We start from the raw sequence: 22,269 nt of genomic DNA on the forward strand, positions 1-22,269 counted from the left end.
GTAAGATTTTCTTTTCTGTTTTTTAGTCAGAACCGCTTGTGTTGAGATTTTACACTGTTGCTTACTCATCCTCAAATCCACTTGAAAAGAGCTGATGGGTATAGGAGTAATTAAGATTGGTTGTTTATCCTCACTGAAGAACAGTAATGGCAAAATTACTTGTAGTAGTGTTTCTAGTTAGCCTTAAATGATTTTGGAGGTAAAAGAGATTAGAAAGTATGATACCTTGTTTTGAAAGTGTGTGGGTCCTGATTTTGAACTGAAACCTTTTCAACACTTTTCTCAAAACAACAGATACAAAACACCATTTCCTAATTTACAGACAGGAACTGCAGAGGCTTGTTAACCACATTGATCCATGACGTGTACTGAGTCTGAAAATTGAATGTTACATCTAGAATATTCACACTGTCTTCTGAGCTAGAGCCTAGCATATGCTTTTAAAAAACATAATTATGTTTGAGTAGGCCAACTCTGTTATAAAATGGTGATGTGCTGATAGCAGACGCAGAAGGTCCTCACATCGTTCTCAGCCTTAATAGTCTTATTCTTCTATTCTTTTCTTCTATTAATTTTGATTATTTAGTTTGTTCTGATAATAGTCATACCTTCAGTCAGTTCCCTTTAAAAATGGGAAACTTAATTCCTTCTGACCAGTGCTCTACTACTATCCTTCTCAAGTAGGGTGTGTATAGAGCAATTTGCATAAATCTGTCAAAATACGCTAGCCTGGGCCTCCTCCCAGACTTTGGCATTTCTAGGGCCACAGCTCTAGCAGATGTATTTTAAAAAGCTCCACAGATGACCCTGGTACATGTACCAGGTTGAGAATAATTACCTTGGATGAAGGTGATCAGATGTGACTATGATAACTTGGAGAAGGGGGTAGGTGATGGGGAGAGGTCAAGGCTTGATGGGAAGCCCTCTAATGATTTGATTCTTCATTGTTATATTTTGTTTTGTTTTGTTTTGTTGGACTAGCAGGCTGCCAAAGGAGGTGATACAGTGATGGAAGACTAGTAAATACAGTACTAGTTCTTAGGAAACTTGGTTATGGAAAACAAATTCTCCAATGACAGGGCATTACTGTATAATACATTTCTAATCAAAAGGAGAGAATATAGACCAGGATTTTATGGTGATTTATAAAATAAGCTTAAGTATACCGTTATTATTTTAATTATCTAAATTAGTTAGAGAGAATGGTGTTTTCCTATTGTACAGCCCGTTCCCAACCCAAAAGTTGTTTTCTTTTGAAAGTATCTTTGTAAATTTTGTGTTTCAAGTATAAATTATACTTTACCATAGAAATGTTATTATTCATACTGACTGGTTCGGTGTCCATATTTCCCAAACCAACATACTATCTAGGAAAGGATTGGGGTGTGTGACTATTTACATTTTTCAGACTTTGTGATGATTTAAAAGGAAAACAGATGAGAAAATTAACATCTTCCTAGAAAATCCAGGCTCTGTGGTTGCTGAAAACATGATGGTTGGATACCTAGGCCTAGCCACAAATCTAATGCTTATGAAACTATGTACTATTTGTGCTATAGAGCCAAGCTGGCTCTGTGTGGTAAGTGGTGTTTCTACTGGAAGATGCAAAATCCATTAAACATTCCTTCTCAAAAAAAATCTTTATTTAATTTTTTGGTACTAGGTCAGGACTCAGAAACACGTTTTTCTTTCCTCTGCCAGAGTCTTAAAACTCAAACCTTCTTTTCTACTCATTATCGTATTGTGCTTCCATTTAGCATCTTTCTTCTTCCTACTGTGGAATGGACTAGAGCCTCACAATTTCCATACGCCCGCTCCTTCCTTAAAAAAAAAAAAAAAGTAAAATAATCCTAAAGTGAGTTAGGATCCTGTTTATGGTCTCCCGTGGGATTTCATTGTTAGAGCCATCAAGTAGTCAGGAAGTAGAAACAAAAATTATGCCTGGAGTATGTTAGGTTGTAAGTAACCTTTCTTATGCCCAGTTTTTCAGGCACATCTTTGTCTTTGTCCCCGAGAGCCTGTCTAGGCACTTGAAATCTTATTTTTTTGTTCCTCAGCTAAATTTTTTGGATTATGTTTCTCTCCACAATGATGGCATCTTTCTCAGATAGTGTTCCTCTTAACTTTTGTCTCTCTTTCTCCAACAGATCTAATAAGGAAAAAGGAAAGACTGTGTTAGTGCTGAGTCTCTGGTTATTCAGAGGAATGAAGTAATATTTTTCCGTATTTCAGAGAAAGAATAAATTCATTATATGCCCTTCCTTTTTCTTCCATTATTTAGCAACAAAAAAAAATGAGTGATGAGAATTTTGGAGAGAAGAACAAATAGGACAGGGAGTTTAAGTGGGGCTTATGCGAAGACCTGGGATAGATCTGGGCTTGCTGCTCAGGTGACAAATAATTAAAAAAACCACTTAAGGTAAGAGATCATATCCTTTTGTTAGATTTTAAACTTAGAACCAAAAGGGTCTGACAGATTGATATAATGGGTCCAATTTAACAGGATGAAATTTAATGGCAATAAGTGATACGAGTAAGTTTGAGACCCAGTGGCATGATTATAGGAAGGGAAATGGGACATAGTAATTTAGCCATGTAGGGATGATGGTTGGGTTAAGGGGATTTATCAGTATGAAATGACTGATTTATAAGGCTGATGTGGGAGTTCTGGAAAGATGGCAGAATAGGTCAGATTCACCCCTGCTTCAAGGATCAGCTAGAAAATGGGTGGGAAGGCAACTGAGAAGGCGTTTCCAGGGTTTAAGTGACCTGGGAGGGTCTTCCGCATCACATAAGGAGGTCCTGGTTCTAAAAACTGAAGAACAGAGATGCAGAGAACCAGAGCCCATCTGGCTGGTGCAGACAGTTTAACACATTCCTTTCCAAACTGAAGCCCAGAGCCCTCAGGAGTGCGTAGACATGGAGACAGGGAATAGGAAGTAAGCCAAACCTCATTCGTTGAATGTGCTACCCTTACTGGCGCAGCCCCACGACTCCCCCCATATCCCACGCACCTGAACCCCGTCACCCACGCACCTCTCCCAGCTCCAAGCGTCCCCACCCCACCACCTCCCCCTCCTCACAGACCTACCCCACACCCCAACTCCAAGCACGTGAAAACCTACCCCAGCCCAACCCACCTCTCCTACACAACTGCAGTCTCACCCCACCCCACCCAAGACCGACCTCCCCCTCCCTGGCCCCTGCAGGCGGTTGCCAGCACATAAAGGCTGTGTGCGCTAACCTTCATGCCTAGGCTGCACCCACCCCAAGCCTCTCCACCCCAGCTCTGCTCATGTGTACATCAGTTTATGACCCTCCCAGATCCATGTGTGTGCACAGCCCCCAGTCACACACCCCAGCTCTGGGTAAGTGCTGACCCATACAGCCGACCAGACCTACATACCGCATAGCCACATTTTCCCCACTGCCAGGCACCCAGCATTTGTGATTCTGCACTTCTTGACCTCTGCATCCCAACCCCCGACCCACAAACATGCACACTTACCCCACCCCTGGCACAAACACCGTGCTCCCACACCTGACAGGTGCTGACAGGCGAATCTGTGCTACATAGCCCCCATCCTGCACACGCTTGCTCACCTGTTCAAATTTCCTCCACACCTGTGCACCTGCACCAGGTCACCACCCTCCTACCACCAACAACCATCCCGCCCCAACTCCACGACCCCGGTGACCTGTGCCCACCCCTATACACTCCCACTTCTGTATCCAGAGCCCTCTGGACCCCTCCCCCTGTATAAGGACACACCTCCACCCTGCCCTCCCATGCCCCAACCTCTGTGCCACCTACTCTGTACCCTGATAACCACGATCCCCACGCTCCACATGCCCACCCATATCCTACTGCACACCAGCCTCCATGTATCCGCACAGCCTCCCATCCACCATGCTCTGCCTCTTGTGTCTACCACACCATACCCTCCTCCTTTGCTCCAAGGTCTGCCTGAGCTGCACCACATGCCCTTGGCTCCTGCACCATACCTCTACAACCCCGCAAACTGCACACCATGCTCACAGGTGCCAGCTTAGCATCTCTGTGCTTATGCATGCGCTGTAACATCACTGCACAGTGGTGCCCTGTCCCGTACTTCACGTCATGCTGCATATCCATCCTGCAAATACAAAGCTTTAGACCACTGAAGAAAATCAACTACCAAAGTAAGCCTATCAAGATATTTACATGCCTTTAAGATGACAGAAGACCACTAAACATATCAAGATGCAGACAAATACAGCCCAGCCTAATGACTGAATTAAAACATCCAGAGGAGACACAGACTTTGAAACAACTAATCAAAGGTGTTCATATAACTCTACTAAATAAAATAAACAGGATAGCTAATGATATAAAGGAGATCAAGAAGACACTAGAAGAGCATAAAGAGGAATTTGAAAGAATAAATAGAGAAATAGCTGATATCGCAGAGATTAAAGATGCTGTAGACCAAATCAAAAATGCACTTGAGAGACACAAAAGCAGATTTGAAGAGGCAAAAGAAAGAATAAGTGACCTAGAGGACAGGAAAACTGATTTCAAGTCTTCAAAACAGCAAATGGCAAAAAAATGGAAAAAATTGAATTGAATCTCAGGGAAATGATGGACTAAACAAAGCCACAAATATAAGAATCATTCATGTCCCAGAAAGAGAAGAAAAGAGTAAAGGGCTAGGATGATTGGTTGAGGATATAATGGTGGAAAACTTCCCAATCCCTATAAAGAACATACATGTGTAAATCAAAGAAGCCCAATGAACTCCAAACAGAATAAATCCAGATAGGTCTTCCCCAAGACACATACTAATCAGTCTGTCAAATGTTGAAGAGAAGCAGAAAATCCTGAAAGCAAGAGAAAAACAATCTACTCCATACAAGAAAAACCACATAAAACTAGTTCATGCTACTCAACTGGCACTATGGAGTTGAAAGGGCAGTGGCACAATATAGTTAAGATCCTGAAAGAGAAAGTCTTCCAAATAAGTATTCTGTAACAACCAAACTGACCTTCAAAACTGAGGGAGAGATTAAAATTTTCACAGACAAATCCTGAAAGAATATGTTAACAAGAGACTGGTCCTAAAGAGATACTAAAGGGAGTCCTGCCAATTGTAAAAAAAAAAAAAAAAAATCCAGGAGAGGGAGGTTTGAAGGGAGCACAGAATTGAAAAGCACCAGTAAGGGTAAGTTAAAGGATAAAAAGAGAAAGAAGGAAAGGAATATATAGGTCTGACACATAAAATCCAAAGGATAAGAGGGTGGATTCAAGAAATGCTTTTTCAGCTAAAACTAAACTCACCAGTTAAAAGATACAGATTGGCAAAATGGATTAATAAATACATATTATTAATTTATAATATAAATTATATTATAAGAAATGTAATCTAGCTATATGCTACTTACCAGCGACTCATCTTAGACACAAGGCTACAAATAGATTGAAAGTAAAAGAATGGAAAAAATGGATGTTCCATGCAGGTTGTAATGAAAAGAAAGTAGGATTAGCTATACTAATATCAGATAAAATGGACTTTAAGTATAAAGAAATCATAAGAGACAAAGAAGGACACTATATACTAATAAAGGGGACAATTCACCCACAAGAAATAACAATCATAAATGTTTATGCTCCCAATCAAGGAGCTCCAGAATACATGAGACAGAAATTAGGAAAACTGAAGGGAGAGATAAATGTTCAACAATAACAGTAGGAGACTTCAATACACCACTCTCCTTTATAGTTAGAACAACCAGACAGAGGATCAATACGGAAATAGAGAAGTTAAATAAGTTGATAAATGAATTAGAACTAACTGACATATATAGGTCATTCCACCCCAGCATACCAGGATAAACATTCTTCTGTAGTGCTTATGGAACATTCTCCAGAATAGATCATAGGCTAGGGTACAAAACAGATCTTTAGAAATGTAAAAACATTGAAGTCATTTAAAGCACTTTCTCTTATCACAATGGAGTGAAACTGGATATCAGTAATCACCAAGAAACAGGAATGTCACAAATATATGCAGATTAAGTGACAACCTCTTAAACAACCAGAGGGTCAAAGAAGAAATTGCTAGAAAAATCAGTAACTATCTGGTGATGAATGAAAACAGGTATACAACATATCAGAACTTACGGGTGCAGCAACGGCTGTTCTGACAGAGAAATTTATTGCCCTAATTGCCTATATTAAAAAACAAGAAAGAGCAAAAATTGAGGACTTAACTGCTTACCTGGAGGTACTAGAGAGAAAGAACAGTAAACTAACGCCAAAGCAAATAGAAGAAGAAAAATAACAAAGATTAAAGCAGAATTGAATGGGAGAACAAAAGAGCAGTAAAAAGAATCAATAAAACCAAAAGTTGGTTCTTTGACACAATCAGTAAAAGCAATGGCCCACTAGTAAGGCTGACAGAAAAAAGAGAGAGGATGCAAATAAAATCAGGGATACAAAAGTGTATATTACCACAGACTCTGAAGAAATAAAAGAAATACAAGATGGTACTATGAACAACTGTAGGTCAACAAACTAGACAACTTTAGGTGAAATGGACAAATTCTGGAAACTCACAAACAAGCTACACTGACTCAGGAAGAAATAGAAGATCTCAATAAACCAAGCACAAGTAAAGAGATTAAATCAGTCATCAAAAATCTTCCTACAAAGAAAAGCCCAGGGCCAGTTGGCTTCACAGGAATTTTTCAAACATTCCACAAAGAACTAATACCAATCCTGCTCAAACTTTAAAAAAAATTTTTTTGAGGAAAAAAGAGCACTACGTACCTCATTTTATGAAGCTAAAATAATTTTAATACCAAAACAGGGTAAAGATGCTATGAGAATGGAAAACTACAGGTCAATCTCCCTACTGAACATAGATGCAAAAATTCTCAACAAAATACTAGCAAATCGTATCCTACAACATATTAAAAGAATTATACACCAGAATCAAGTGGGGTTTAGATCAGGAATGCAAGGATGGTTCGACACAAGAGAATCAGATAATGTAATACAGCCCATTAGCCAATAGAAAGGGAAAAATCACATGATCAACTCAATTGATGCTGAAAAAGCATTAGACAAAATTCAACATCCTTTTCTGATAAAAACACTTCAAAAGATAGGAATCAAAGGTAACTTGCTCAATATAATAAAGAGCATAAATGAAAAAACATTAGACAGCAACGTACTCAGTGGAGAGAGTAAGGCATTCCTCCTAAGATCACAAACGAGACAAGGATGTCTTGTCACCACTGTTGTTCAGCATTGTACTAGAAGTTCTAGGCAGGACAAAGAAAAGCCATCCAAATTGGAAAGGAGGAAGTAAAACTTTCATTATTTGCAGATGACATGATACTATGCTTGGAAAATCCTGAGAAGTTGGCAACACAGTTACTTGAGCTAATGAACAAATTCAGCAAGGTGGCAGGATATAAAGTTAATGTGCAATAATCAGTAACATCTCTGTACACCAGCAATAACCTAGCTGAGGAGTCAGTTAAGGAAAAAATTCCATTCAAATAGCAACTAAATGAACCAAGTATTTAAGAATGAACTTAAGTAGGGGGATGTAAAGGGCTTATACACAGAAAACTACATAACACTGCTAAAAGAAATTAAAGAAGATCTAAGTAGGTGAAAAGACATTCTCTGCTCATGAACAGGAAGGTTAAATATAGTTAAGATGTCAGTTTTCTGCAAATTGATCTACAGTCTCAATTCAGTACTGATCAAAATTCCAACAATATTTTTTGAAGACTTGGAAAAGCTAGTTACCAAATTCATCTGGAAGAGAAAGAGATCTCGAAAAGCTAAAACATCCTAAAAAAGAAGAACGAAGTGGGAGGATTAATACTTGCTGACTTTGAAACTTATTATAAAGACACAGTGGTCAAAACAGCCTGATACTGGCACAAAGATATAAGTATTGACCAGTGGAATTGAACTGAGAATGTAGAAGTAGACCATCAAATCTATGGCCAAGTGATTTTTGACTAGGTCCCCAAATCTACTGAACCAGGATAAAACAGTCTTTTCAATAAATGGGCATGGGAGAACTGTTATCAATAGCCAAAAGAATGAAAGAGGATCCCTACCTTACACCCTATACAAAAATTAACTCAGAGTGCATCAGACACCTCAATATAAGAATTAGCACCATAAAGCTTCTAGAAGAAAATGTAGGGAAACATCTTCAAGACCTAGTAATAGGTGGTAGCTTCCTAACCTTTACATCCAAAGCACAAGCGACAAAAGAAAAAGTAGATAAATGGGAATTCCTCAAAATCAAATGCTTCTACACCTCAAAGGACTTTGTCAAAAAGGTGAAGAGGCAGCCAACTCAATGGGAGAAAATAATTGGAAATCACAAATCGGACAAAGGTTGATTTCCTGTATACATAAAGAAATTATACAACTCAACAGCAAAAGAACAAACAACCCAATTATAAAATGGGCTAAACAAATGAAGAGGTGTTTTTCTAAAGAGCAAATACTGATGGCTCAAAAGCACATGAAGAGATGCTCATTTTCATTAGGTATAAGGGAAATGCAGATCAAAACCACTATGAGATACCGCCTCACATCTATCAGAATGGCTACTAATAAACAGGAAACTATAAATTTTGGAGAGGATGTGAAGAAATTGGGACATTAATGCACTACTGGTGGAAATGTGTAATGGTATAGCTGCTGCGGAAGACAGTCTGGTGGTTCCTCAGAAAACTAAAAATCGAGTTGCCCTATGACCCAGCAATACCACTACTCGGTGTATATCCAGTAGAGAAGAAAACATTGACACAAATAGACATTTGCATCTTCATAGCAGCATTATTTAAAATCACCAAAACATGGAAACAATCTAAATGCCCAACAGAAGAGTAGATTAGCAAAATGTGGTGTATACATGCATTGGAATATTATGCAGCAATAAGATGAAATGTCATCCTGAAGCACATGACAGGATAGATGAGCCTTCAGGAGGTAATGCTGAGTGAAATAAGCCAGACCAAAAGGATACTGGATGACTCCTCTTTTATGACCATAGTAAAGGTAAAATCAGAGGCTTATAATATGAAATATAGAACTTAGAGATACAAAGAAGCTGCAGATGAGCAGTTAAGTAATGGGGTTGAACTCAGATGTGAGGAAATAGATAGAAAGGAAAAAGGTTCACTAGTGGGTCTATAAGTAGTATTACCATATTGAAGGTGAACATGATTGAAACTGGTTATATGAACCCATGTATCCCACTGATTAACACTGCAAATATAAATAAAATAAGGTCTTGCATTAAGAAAAAAAAAGCTAATGTGGCCTTAACTTGTATTAATGCAAATGCAGTATCTATTTAGGAAGGAAGATGCAGTTCCTCTAATCAATACCACTCTGTGAAAAGAGATGTACCTCCATGGACCATATCGAGGAATTGGACCTCTGTCACCTTAGGAAGTGCTAAAACCTGGAGTTATTTAGACTAGAGAAAAGGCCTTTCAGTAGGCTTGAGGAAGTGTTTTAAACACTTGAAGGGCTCTGGTGCCTGACACTTAACAGATCCTTGATAAATGTCTGTTGTATGTCTTGTTCAGTGACACTTGTCCTGGCCCTAAGAGAACAAGTGTGAGTCCAGGCAACAGGGAAGAGCTTCCAGCTCAGTATAAGTTAAAAATTTCAGGTGTTTGTTATCTGGTAACCTTGCCCATTTACTCCACTTGAATGCAGCAGAGGGATAGCACCTTCTCAGCATACCTGGGCCTTGGACCATTCCAGTGCATGTGGCCACAATTCTAATATAGCAATGATGGATTTTTTCCCAACTAAATAATTTACAGACTAACTACAAGTAATTTACAGACTAAACTACTTGTGGCACCACCACACTGATATATTCTAACACCATGGTAGGGGCCTCTTGTTCAGAAGTGGAGCTGGCTGTCTGTAGAGAGTGGAATGAGTATGAAGTATTAAAGACTTGTGGTCCAGACATGTAGACATGAAAAAAGTCTTAAAGGGAGGTGATGAGGTCTTGAACCTGATGAGGAAAAATGTTGGTAGAGAGGAGGGAATAGATTAGAGAGATGCTTCAGTTCAACAACTTATTGTTGATCAGAGAGAGGGTGGCCTGTGAGGAAAGGGGAAAAAATCAAAGATACCTTCCAAGTTTTTTGACTTGAAGCAGCTATTTGACTTTATTCTTTGAGCTAGGAAATAAGGGTAGGGGAACTATGGAGCAAGGCTGAGGGTGAGAGTGATGTGGGCTAGAGATAGTGATAGTTAAAGCCTGAGCACAGCAGAGTTTGTACTTTAGGAACTTAAATGTTGCAAGGCCATGGGCAAGCCCCACCTAAAAACATTAAGGTTTTTTAAAAGACACAACTCCTGGTCAAATTCAGCTGCCATTTTTCATCTCTCATTAAGGGTATAGTAAAAAAAGCAGGGGTTGGTGAGTATAGACCACATCTCCAGTCTGACTCACTGCCTGTTTTTGTGTACTGCCCATAAGCTGCTAAGGTTGGTTGCTTGGTTGGTTTTTTTTACATTTTTTAAGGATTGGGAAAAAATGAAGAACAATATTTCATGAGATATGAAAATGATATGAAATTCATATTTCAGTGTCCACAAATGGTTTTATTGGAAGACAGCCACACTGATTCAATTACATATTTATGTCAAGTTAGAGAGTTGAGCTGCACATATGGCCTACAAAGCCTAAGAATATTTAGTCTTTGGCCTTTTGTAGAAAAAGTTTGCTCAAAAATAAAACGGAGAAAGAAAGAGCTGTAGAAATAGCTGAAGTAGACCTCACAGAAATGTAGAGGGAAGGGAATGATCAGCAGTGTCAGAAGTAGCAGAAAAGTCAGAGAAGAAAAGGTCCAACAAGGGTCCATTAGACTAGCAATAGAGATTGCTGGTGAGTTAATGAGTAGAGAAGCTTTCCTGAGATGTTCAAAGCAAAAGGTAGGGTGCCTTGGGTTGAAGAGTTGGGGAAGGAAGTTAAATAAATGGAGACATTGTTTTGAGGTTACTGAAGATTGTTCAGTGAGCTCTGGCCACTCACTTTGTGGCTTCTGACTTGGAGACTGTTTGTATTGCATTATCACTCAATGTTCTTCAATCATGTGCTGCCCCAAGAAAATTTCAGCCTAAAATAATGTCTTTTATTTAGCTTGTTTTTTAAGTACTCCTTTTTTTTTTTTGTACTGTTTGGTACCATCAAGATAGTTAAAGGAAACATTTATATTGATTCACTGCAACTATAGGGTTTGTGTTGCATATATATTTGAATAAAAATTAAAAACTTAAATACCTATCTATTTTTGAACTTGCATAGATAAAAGAATGGTTTTCTTTATATTATTAAAGTTTTTCAAAAAATAGGGCAGTTGGAAGTTTAAACTGTAAGATATGAGAATGGTATAAGATAAAGGAGATATGGAAAGGGAAAAGATGGAATCATTACAGAAATGGTTTTTAAAAGTAAATGTTTGGAAATTAGAAAATAGAATACCTAGTATTATCTTTAGTTCCCTTTGTTAGAGATCCCATTATATGCCTTTCTTTTGAGCAGCTTATCTTTAGAAACATTTACACTATAATCTACAAACCACTGAGATTTGGAAGAGAAAATAGAGGGCCTGAAAATTAACATGCTCAGTCTTTATGATTCCTCCCTCTTTTGTTGTCTTCTAATGTTCTGGAACATGACATAGTATACACATTGATTAGGCTACTTCGATTTGGATGTTGGGAGTCAGGTTGAACCAAGCCTCCTTCCTAGCAGCTGCATTGCTCTCCAGTTAGAGTGCCTAGAATTCTGATTGCCTGTTAAGTGCTTAAAGTTTCTTGAATTCACAGAAAGGTGAAATTAAAAAAAAAAAAAAGAATAAAAAGTCATTCAAGTCCTGAAATAGCATTTCCTGTTAACTAACTTGTACTGCAGGACTTCTTTGGACTCTGGTTTTTTTGAATGACTCATCTTCTGAAACAGCTCCTTATTGGAAGGAAGTGGTTGATGCATGGTCCTATTTTATAATGACTTTATCATTTACTATCCATTCTACATCTGATGTATTGATGGGAAAATGCCTTCATGAGCGTCTGCAAGGAATCTTGCACTATGATATGATGATACTTATCATATTTCTTTGGGTAAAACAGTGCTGTGAGTGTAAAGTTAATCAAATGGATCTTCAGACCTCAGTCCTTGTAGACTGCTCATTTTGCTTTGCAGGGCTTCTAGCTACTATGACTACGTCTTGTTCTGTTTTAGAGAAATGAGTTAAGGTATGTAGCAGACCTGGGTAACTGAAAATGAAGGTTCTAGCCCTTTTATGTAAAGGCAGCCTCACACACATAGATACTTCAGTCCTAGAAACCAGCTTGGAAGAATCGCAGCCTCTACCAGTTTCTCTTTTATTCTTATAGTAAGAGGAATTGAATTGGAAATGCTATGTGCTATGGAATACTCTAGACTTAGATGGAAAACCAATCTTTATTCATTAATTTAACTTACTTATCCCTCAGCTGTTATAATCATGCAGAGGGTACTTTATTAGTATTAGGCAATGGCTGATTTATATTCGTAGTCACATATTTATTCTGCTGATGAGATTATGGATTTTCTGACCTTCCTTCCTTACTGAGAGGTCCAGTACTGCCTCATAATTGGCTAAGGTTAGACCCAGGGGCTATCTCAAAGTTAATCTAGTTTCTGCTCTTTATTGTGTTACTCATATTAATCGTCCAGTGTCAGTGGTGGTGTGGATTGAGTTCCCTGATTTCTGATGATGTATCTCTGTCCTCATAAAGGGAACAGTTAAATGAGTAACATGTTGGGCTAGCGTCATTTCAGCAGTTTAAAGCAGCACTGCCACTAGGGCTGGCTCTAACTTATTCTGGATGGTAGGGGATGTTGGCCTCAGCATCATCTGCATTATCAGGCTCAATAATTAGTTTGGAACTATTGTTAGCCTCTTTTTATCAGGGAAATTTTCACGGAAAGTCTGGCATTCTTTTGGTAGGATGAGACATGGTGCAGATCCAGGAGGAGAATCTCTCTAGGGTTAAGAGGGGGAAGCCAAAGTTCCTGCACACTGTAGCTTCACATTCTCTTCACATTTCCATACTTCTTGTTTGCCATTTTTAAAGTTGAGATAAGAGAGGGACAGGAGGGGGGACTCAGATGGTGATTCGGGAGTACAGCTGACCTAAGAGAGCTTTCTGCACCAAATGGGGCAGCCCTAGTTGCAGACACCAAGGAACTGAGAGGCAGAAAGCTAAAGCCTGGTGCAGAGGTGCGGAGTATGGAGCCTGCGAGAGTTCATGGACTTGAGCCCAGGACTAGGAAGTAAGCCAGGCCGCATTCCTTGGGCACGCTACCCTCACCAGTGCAACCCTATGACCAGTGACTCACCCCACACCCCACGCACCTGCTCCCATTCCCCACACTTCAGGTGCTCCCACTCCAGTCCCCAGTGCACGTACCTGCTCCACACCCCTACCCCAGTAGCCCAGCCCACCTCTCCTGCACCTCTTCTGAGCAGTACCTCCCCCTCCCTTTTCCTTGCAGGCTGTTGGCAGTGCATAAAGGCTGCAGACACTAACCTCTATACCTAGGCTACCTCTGCCCCCTGCCCATAGTGTTACACAGCCTCACCCCCACCCCTATCCCTGAGCTCTACGGATCAGTTTATGGCACTCCCAGGCCCACACATATACAAGGGCCCCCAATCACGTCATTCAGCTCTGGAAACTGCACTTTACAGCAGTCCTAGAACCAACCACACATGCACATGGCCCTCAGCCACACTTCCCAGCTCTGAGAAAGTGTTGACCTGCTCAGCTGGGTCTCATCTGCCCCCAATCCATGAAGGCATAATGCTGACCTGATGCCACAGCTCTACGCATGTGCACAAATGGCCCCATGCCTTAGACCAGCGCATACCAGGGTTAAGCCCCCCAGACCGGTGCAACCACAACTACATCCTCCCTGGCCACTGGACACCCACATTCACAGGCATCAGCATAACATTCCCAACCTGCACCTGTACCTGCCCTGAAGCAAATCACCATACTGAGTGCCCCACACTATGCCCTGCTCTCTGCTATGCAACTGTCCTGCAAACAAAAGGCCTTAGATTACTGAAAGAAATCAACTCCCAGAATGAATCAATCAAGAGATTTACATGCCAGGAAGATAGCAGAAGATATTAAGCATACCACAATGCAGGCAAATATAGCCCGGCCTAATGTCCAAATTAAAACACCAGAGAAGACACAGACATTGGAAAAACTAATCAAAGATGTTCATACAACTCTGCTTAATAAAATAAGTGGGATGGCAAATGACATAAAGAAGATCAAGAAGACAGTAGATGAGCATAAAGAGGAATGTGAAAGAATAAATAGAAAAATAGCAAATATTACAGAGATTAGAGGCTCTGTTGACCAAATAAAAAACATGCTAGAGGCATACAACACCAGATCTGAAGAGACAGAAGAAAGAGTAAGTGATATAGAGGACAGGATAATTGACTTCGAAGACTCAAAACAACAAATGGCAAGAAAGATGGTAAAAATGGAATGGGGACTCAAGGAAATGATAGCCAAAGTGCACACATATAAGAATCATTAGTGTCCCAGAAGGAGAAGAAAGGAGTAAAGGGCTAGGAAGAGTTGTTGAGGATATAATGGGGGAAAACTTTCCAACCCTCATAAAGGACATAAATATACTAGTCAAAGCCCAACAAAGTCCAAACAGAATAAATCCAAATAGGCCTTCCCCAATCTGTTTACTGTTGAAGAGAAGCAGAAAATTCTGAAAGCAGCAAGAGAAAAACAATGTACTATGTACAAAGGAAATCAAATAAGACCGAGTTCAGACTACTCAGCTAGCATCCTGGAGGCAAGAAGACAGTGGTATGATATACTCAAAGTCTTAAAAGAGAAAGACTTCCATCCAAGAATTCTGTACCCAGCCAAATTGTCCGTCAAAATTGAGGGAGAGGTTAAAGATTTCACAGACAAAGAAATCCTGAAAGAATTTGTCAACAAGAGACCAGCCCTACAGGAAATACTAAAAGGAATTCTGCTGGCTGAAAAAAAAAAAGACAAGAGAGGAAGGTCTGGAGGAGGGCACAGAATTGAAGTGTACCACTAGGGATAATTTAAAGAATACAAAGAGAAAGAGGGAAAAGAATATATATATCTGACAAAATAAAAAGATAATATGGTAGAATCAAGAAATGCATTTTCATTAATAACTTTGAATGTTAATGGACTAAACTTACCAATTAAGTAAGTTGGCAGAATGAATTAAGAAACATAATCCATCTATATGCTGCTTATGAGAGACTCATCTTAGACACAAGGATACAAATAGATTGAAAGTGAAAGGATGAAAACATGTCTTTCACATAAGTTGTAACCAAAAGAAAGCAGGAGTAGCTATACTAATATCAGAGAAAATAGATGGTAAATGTAGAGTTATCATAAATGTAAAGTATAAAAAATTAGTATATGCTAATTAAAGGATCAATTCACCAACAAGATCTAGCAATCATAAATATTTATGCTCCCAATCAAGGAGCACCAAAGTACATGAGACAGACACTGGCAAAACTGAAGGGAGTGATAGATGTTTAAACAAGAATAGTAGGAGACTTCAATACACCACTCTCCTCTACAGATAGAACAACCAGACAGAAGATCAAGACGGAAATAGAGAAGTTAAATAACTTATAAATGAATTAGACCTAACAGACATATATAGGTCATTGTGTCTGAAAGCACAAGGATATACATTTTTCTCTAGTGCTCATGAAATATTCTCCAGGATAGATCATATTCTGGGGCACAAAACAGTTATTTATACATTTAAAAACATTGAGATTATTCAAAACATTTTCCCTGATCACAGTGAGATGAAGCTAGATCTCAATAGCCACCAAAGAACAAGAGTATTCAAAAATAATATGGAGACTAAATAACACACTCTTAAACAACCAGTGGGTCAAAGAAAAAATTGCTTGAGAAATCAGTAGCATTCTAGAGATGAATGGAAATGAGAATACAATTTATTAGAATTTATGGGATTCGGCAAAGGCTATGCTGAGAGGGAAATTTATTGCCCTAAATGCCTATATTAAAAAATAAGAAAGAGCAAAAATCGAGGACTTGACAATGCACCTGGAAGAACTTGAGAAAGAACAGCAAACCTAACCCCAAAGCAAATAGGAGAAGAAAAATAACAAAGATTGAAGCAGGGATAAATGAATGGCAGAACAAAAGAACAATAGAAAGAATCGATAAAACCAAAAGTTGGTTCTTTGAGAAAATCAATAAAATTGCTGGGCCTTTAGTAAGACTGACAAAGATAAAAAGAAGATGCAAATAAACAAAATCAGAAATGAGAAAGGGTGTGTTACCACAGACCATGAAGAAATAAAGCAAATCATAAGAGGATACTATGAACAACTATATGCCAACAAACTAGACAACTTAGATGAAATGGACAAAATCCTGGAGATACACGAACAAGCTACACTGACTCAGGAAGGAATAGAAGATCTCAAAAAACCAATGACAAGTAAAGGGATTCAATCAGTCATCAAAAATCTTCCTACAATTATATCAGTGTTCAATTTCTGGAACCTGATAACTGTACTTAAGGTGATTACATAAGTGGATCCTAGTTTTCAGGAAATGTATGTGGCTATATTAAGCGTTCAAGCAGTTGATATATATATACAACCTAAATTCAAGTGCTCAGAAAATGGATTGATAGATGGATAGGACGGATAGATTAATAGATGGAAGGATTGATGGATAGATAGGAATGATACAGCAAATTGGCAAAAAGTTAAAATTGATGGATCTCAGTATCTGGAGGGACAGATGTATGTATGTGTATATATGTAGTCTCTCTATGGGGTTTGTTTTATTTTTGTTGCTGACCAGTAAATTTGAAAGTTGTTTCAGAATAAAAAGTTTATAAAAATATATATCTTCCTACAAAGAAAAGCCCAGGTCCAGATGGCTTCACAGGGGAATTTTATCAAACTTTCTATAAAGAACTAACACCAATCCTGCTCAAACTTTTCAAAAAAATTGAGAAAAAACGAACTCTACCTAACTGATTTTATGAAGCTAATACCATTTTAATACCCAAACCAGGTAAAGATGCTATAAGAAAGGAGAACTACAGACCAATCTCCCTAGTGAACATAGATGCAAAAATTTTCAATAGAATGTTACCATTCAAATCCAACAGCACATTAAAAGAATTACACACCATGAACAAGTGGGGTTTATACCAGGAGTATAAGGATGGTTCAATACAAGAAAAACAATTACATTAACAGTTGGAAAGGGAAAAATCACATGATCGTCTCAATTGATGCTGAAAAAGCATTCAACAAAATTCAGCATCCTTTTCTGATAAAAACACTCCAAAAGATAGGAATGAAAGGTAACTACCTCAATATAATAAAGGGAATATGTGAAAAACCGATAGCCAGTATCGTACTCAATGGAGAAAGACTGAAAGCTTTCCTCTTAGAATCAGGTACAAGACAAGGATGCCCAGTGTCACCACTACTATTCAACATTGTGCTCGAAGTTCTAGGTAGATCAGTCAGGCAGGACAAAGAAATAAAAGACCTCCAGATTGGAAAGAAAGAAGTAAAACTCTCATAGTTTGTAGGTGATATGATGCTATACTTGGAAGATCCTGAAAAATCTACAGCAAAGTTACTTGAGCTAATAAACAAATTTAGCAAGGTGGCGGGATGTAAAATTAATGTGCAAAAATCAGTAACGTTTCTATACACAAGCAGTGACCTAGCTGAGGAATCGGTTAAGAAAACAATCCATTCAAACAACAACTGAAAATAATTGAATACTTAGAAATGAACTTAACTAGGGACATAAAGGACTTGTACACATAAAACTACAGAAATTGCTCAAAGGTATCTAAATAGGTGGAAAGACATTCCCTGCTTATGAATAGGAAGGCTAAATATAGTTAAGATGTCAATTCTCCCCAAATTGATCTACAGATTCAACACAGTACCTAATCGAAATTCCAACAACCTACTTTGAAGATTTGGAAAAGGTAACTACCAAATTCATCTGGAAAGGAAACAGACCCCGGATGGCTAAAAGCATCCTAAAGAAGAATGAAGTGGGAAGATTATCACTCCCTTAAAAATCTATTGTAAAGCCACAGTGGTCAAAACAGCATTGTACTGGCATGAAGACAGAAGCATTGACCAATGGAATTGAATCAAGAGTGCAGAAATTGACCACCAAATCTGTAGGCCCCAAATCCTTTGAACTGGGACAAAATACTCATTTTTTAATGGGCATAGAAGAATTGGATGTCAATAGCCATGAGAATGAAAGAGGAGCCCTATCTTACACCCTATAAAAAAATTATCTCAAAGTGGAGCAAATACCTAAATATAGGAATTAACACCCTAATGCTTCTAGAAGAAAATGTAGAGGGAAACATCTTCAAGACCTAGTAATAGGAGGTAGCTTCCTAAATTTCACAGCCAAAGCACAAGCAGCAAAAGAAAAAAGATAAATAGGAACTCCTCAAAATCAAATGTTTCTGTACCCTAGAAGACTTTGTCAAAAAGGTGAAGAGGCCATCAACTCAATGGGAGAAAATATTTGGGAATCACAAATTAGACAAAGGTTTGATTTCCTATATATACAAAGAAATTGTACAACTCGACAACAAAAGAACAAATAACCCAATTATAAAACAAGCTAAAGACATGAATAAGCATTTTTCTGACGAGAAAATACAAGATGGCTCAAAAACACATGAAGAGATGCTAAAACTTTCATGCAGATCAGGACTAAAATGAGATATCACCTCATACCTATGAGAATGGCTGTTATTTACACAAACAGTAAACTAAATGTTGGAGAGGATGTGGAGAAACTGGGACACTTAGGCCCTGCTGATGGGAATGTATAATGGTGCAGCCACTATGGAAGACTGGCAGTTCCTTAGGAAAAAAAATATTGAGTTGTCCTATGATCCAGCAATAGCACTCTTTGGTATATACCCAGAAGCACCAAAGTCAATGACACAAATAGACATTTGCACACTGATGTTCATAGCAGCCTTAATCATAATCACCAAAAGATGGAAACAAACCAAGTGCCCATCAACAGATGAGTGGATTAACGAAAAAATGGTGCATACTTATGCAGCAGTAGAACAAAATGACGTCCTGAAGCACATGACAGGATGGATGAGCCTTGAGGACATAATGCTGAGTGAAATTAGCCAGACACGAAAGAATAGGTACTGTATGATTCCACTTTTATGACCAGCGTAAAGTATAATCAGAGGCTTATCATACAGAATATAGGGGACTTAGAGATACATAGAAGCTAGAAATGGGTAGACCATTAGCTAATGAGATTGAACTCCAATGTAAGGGAATAGATAGGAGTGAAGGTGATTCTCTAGTGGGTATGTAAGTAATATTACCATATGAAAGATGAACAAGATTGAAAGGGGTTGTGTAGACCTTTCTGTCCCACTGATTCACACTAGAAATATGAATTCTTGCAAGAATTACTTCAGAGATATGATTCTTGTGTAAAGTGTTTAAGTCCAGGCTACAGGGGGAAAACTGCTATTGCTTGCTCAGAGCTATGTTCAAAAGGAAACCATCAGCACTACCACAGCAACAGCAGAAGTAAATAAAGGGGGGAGGGATAAGAATTAAGAGGAGGTCTAGATTTCCTATTTGGCGAGGGTGTGTTTATTAGTTGTCTTTCTCTTGGGAACAATGAAATTATCTAAAATTGAGAATGTTGGTGGACTGTGGACTTTAGGCCTTCTACGTGATGCCCAATGAATGTAGATGGCTGAAGGATGCACTGATGGAGAAGATTGATGAACGATGGTGTATACTTATCAATGAAGGTTGTGCTCCTATGAAAAGGGACAAAGTCATCAGGCATGCAACAGTGTGAATGAACATGTGGGACATTTGTTGAGACAAAATAAGCCAGAAACAATAAAACAAGAATGGTATGGTCACCTTTAGAAAATTCTTATAATAAAACACAGGGGCCTAGATTTTAAGTTTTTAGAGCAGACAAATTAAGTCCAAAGTGCCAATTACTATTTCTGGATTTTGAGAGGCTGTTTTAAATATATAACCTGATATTTGGAGATAAAAACAAAGCTGAACCAGTTGGGGTTAAAGTAATTCAGAACATAGGAGTAAGAAAGACAGTGTCTGTATTTTAGAACTACATATACTCTTTGAGACCAGTGGAAGAAAGATTTATTTGATCCGAAACTGAATTTTTTTATAGTACATAATCTAATTCAACCTATCTGTATACTCATTTGAACAATTGAAACACAGGGAGCCCAGAATAAGAAAGAGATCCTTTAATCCTGTATGGATTATTGTAATGCCTGGAAGCATCCTAGAGTATATTGAGTAGATAATGAAAATGTATTTACAAAATCCCCTGTTGAAAGGGTGAAAGAATATGGAACTATTAAACTTTACCATCAGGAAATTCCCTGATACTGTGTCAAACTTTAGGGACACCCAAATTAGTAGGCCACGTCCTCAATCATAAGGCTTACTCTTGTGAAGTTTATATAGGTAGTGGAGAAGCTTAGCCTAAATATAGACATGCCTAAGAGTTGCTTCTGGAGGACCTCTTTTGTTGCTCAGTTTTGGCCTCAGCCTCTTTATCCAACTTAGCAAGTGAAATCATTGCTTTCCCCTCTACGTGGGACAAGACGTCTAGGGGTGAAATTCTTCCCAGTAATGTGAGAGATGATTCCCAGGGATGACTCCAGACCTGGTACCGTGGGATCAATAATTCCATCCTGAACAAAAGGGGGGAAAGAAATGTAATTAATAAAGTATCTGTGGCAGAGAGAGTTCAAATAGAGTCGAGAGGCTACTCTGGGGGTTGCTCTCAGCAAGCTTCGTTTAGCCTTGCTACCCATCATAATCTGCTGTTCTTGTTTGCTAGCTGCCAGAATGAATATACCAGAAACAGAATGGCTTTTAAATGGGGAATTTAATAAGTTGCTAGTTTACAGTGCTAAGGCTGAGAAAATGCCCCAATTAAGCAACTCTATAGAAATGCCCAATCTAAGGCATCCAGGGAAAGATACCTTGGTTCAAGAAGGCCAATGAAGTTCAGGGTTTCTCTCTCAAGTGTAAGGGCACATGGTGAACATGGTCACAGTTTCTCTCTCATCTGGAAAGGCACATGGTGAACACAGTCAGAGTTCCTCTCTCATCCGAGAAGGCACTTGGCAAGCATGGTGTCATCTGCTAACTTCTTCTCCTGGCTTCCTGTTTCATGAAGCACCCCGGGAGGCATTTTCCATCTTCATCTCCAGAGGTCACTGGCTGGTGGACTCTGCTTCTCATGAATATGTCATTCTGCTCTGCTCTCTCTGAATCACCTTCATTCTCCAAAATGTCTCCTCTTTTATAGGACTCCAGAAACTTCTCAAGACCCACCCAGGTGGGTGGAGACATATCATCACCTAATCCAGTTTAACAACTACTCTTGATTGAACCACATATCCAGGGAGATGATCTGATTGCAGTTTCAAACAATACAGTATTGAATAGGGATGATTCTGCCTTTATGAAATGGGATTTAGATTAAAACATGGCTTTTCTAGGGGACATACATCCTTCCAAACCAGCACACCTGCCAACCCCTAACCAGGACCATTCCGGCCAATCCTGAAGAACACCTAGGGCAATATATAAGATTCCACAGTGGTTCCATGCACTAGAGTAACTTTCCAGATACCTACAACCTCCAGATGGGTCCCTGATCCAGATAAGTCCTAAAACAGCCCAGTCTCTCCAGTACATCAGATAGTTCCATATTCCTATCCCATATTAGTGACAGACCCTTCCAATATGAAAAATTTAGAATTACCATAGCCCGAACACCCCTAAAGAGAGATATTGAAAGATCAAAGATGATGATGGGATACTACAAAGAAGACAAGATTTAAGAAATGAATATGAATGCTGAATCATTAAATTGATATTTCTTTTAGTCTCCATATTTTAGAGCAGCTATAAGTAAAAACCTAAAATTGTGAAATTGTAACCCATGTCAAACTCAGATATGTTCTACAACTAATTATTGTGCTGTGCTTTGAAATTTATAGCTTTTTTGTATATATGTTATTTTTCACAAAAAAAAAAAGAAGA

General features: G+C 38.7%; 1 protein-coding gene across 16 annotated transcripts in view; it reads left to right on the forward strand.

The window, feature by feature from the left end:
* Positions 1-22,269, forward strand: part of TNRC6B (trinucleotide repeat containing adaptor 6B) — a 384,364-nt gene that overhangs the window by 307,942 nt on the left and 54,153 nt on the right. The gene's annotated exons all lie outside the window — the stretch shown is intronic.

This window comes from Tamandua tetradactyla, chromosome 7, assembly GCF_023851605.1.
Source record: "Tamandua tetradactyla isolate mTamTet1 chromosome 7, mTamTet1.pri, whole genome shotgun sequence".
NCBI classification, from domain to species: Eukaryota; Metazoa; Chordata; class Mammalia; order Pilosa; family Myrmecophagidae; genus Tamandua; species Tamandua tetradactyla.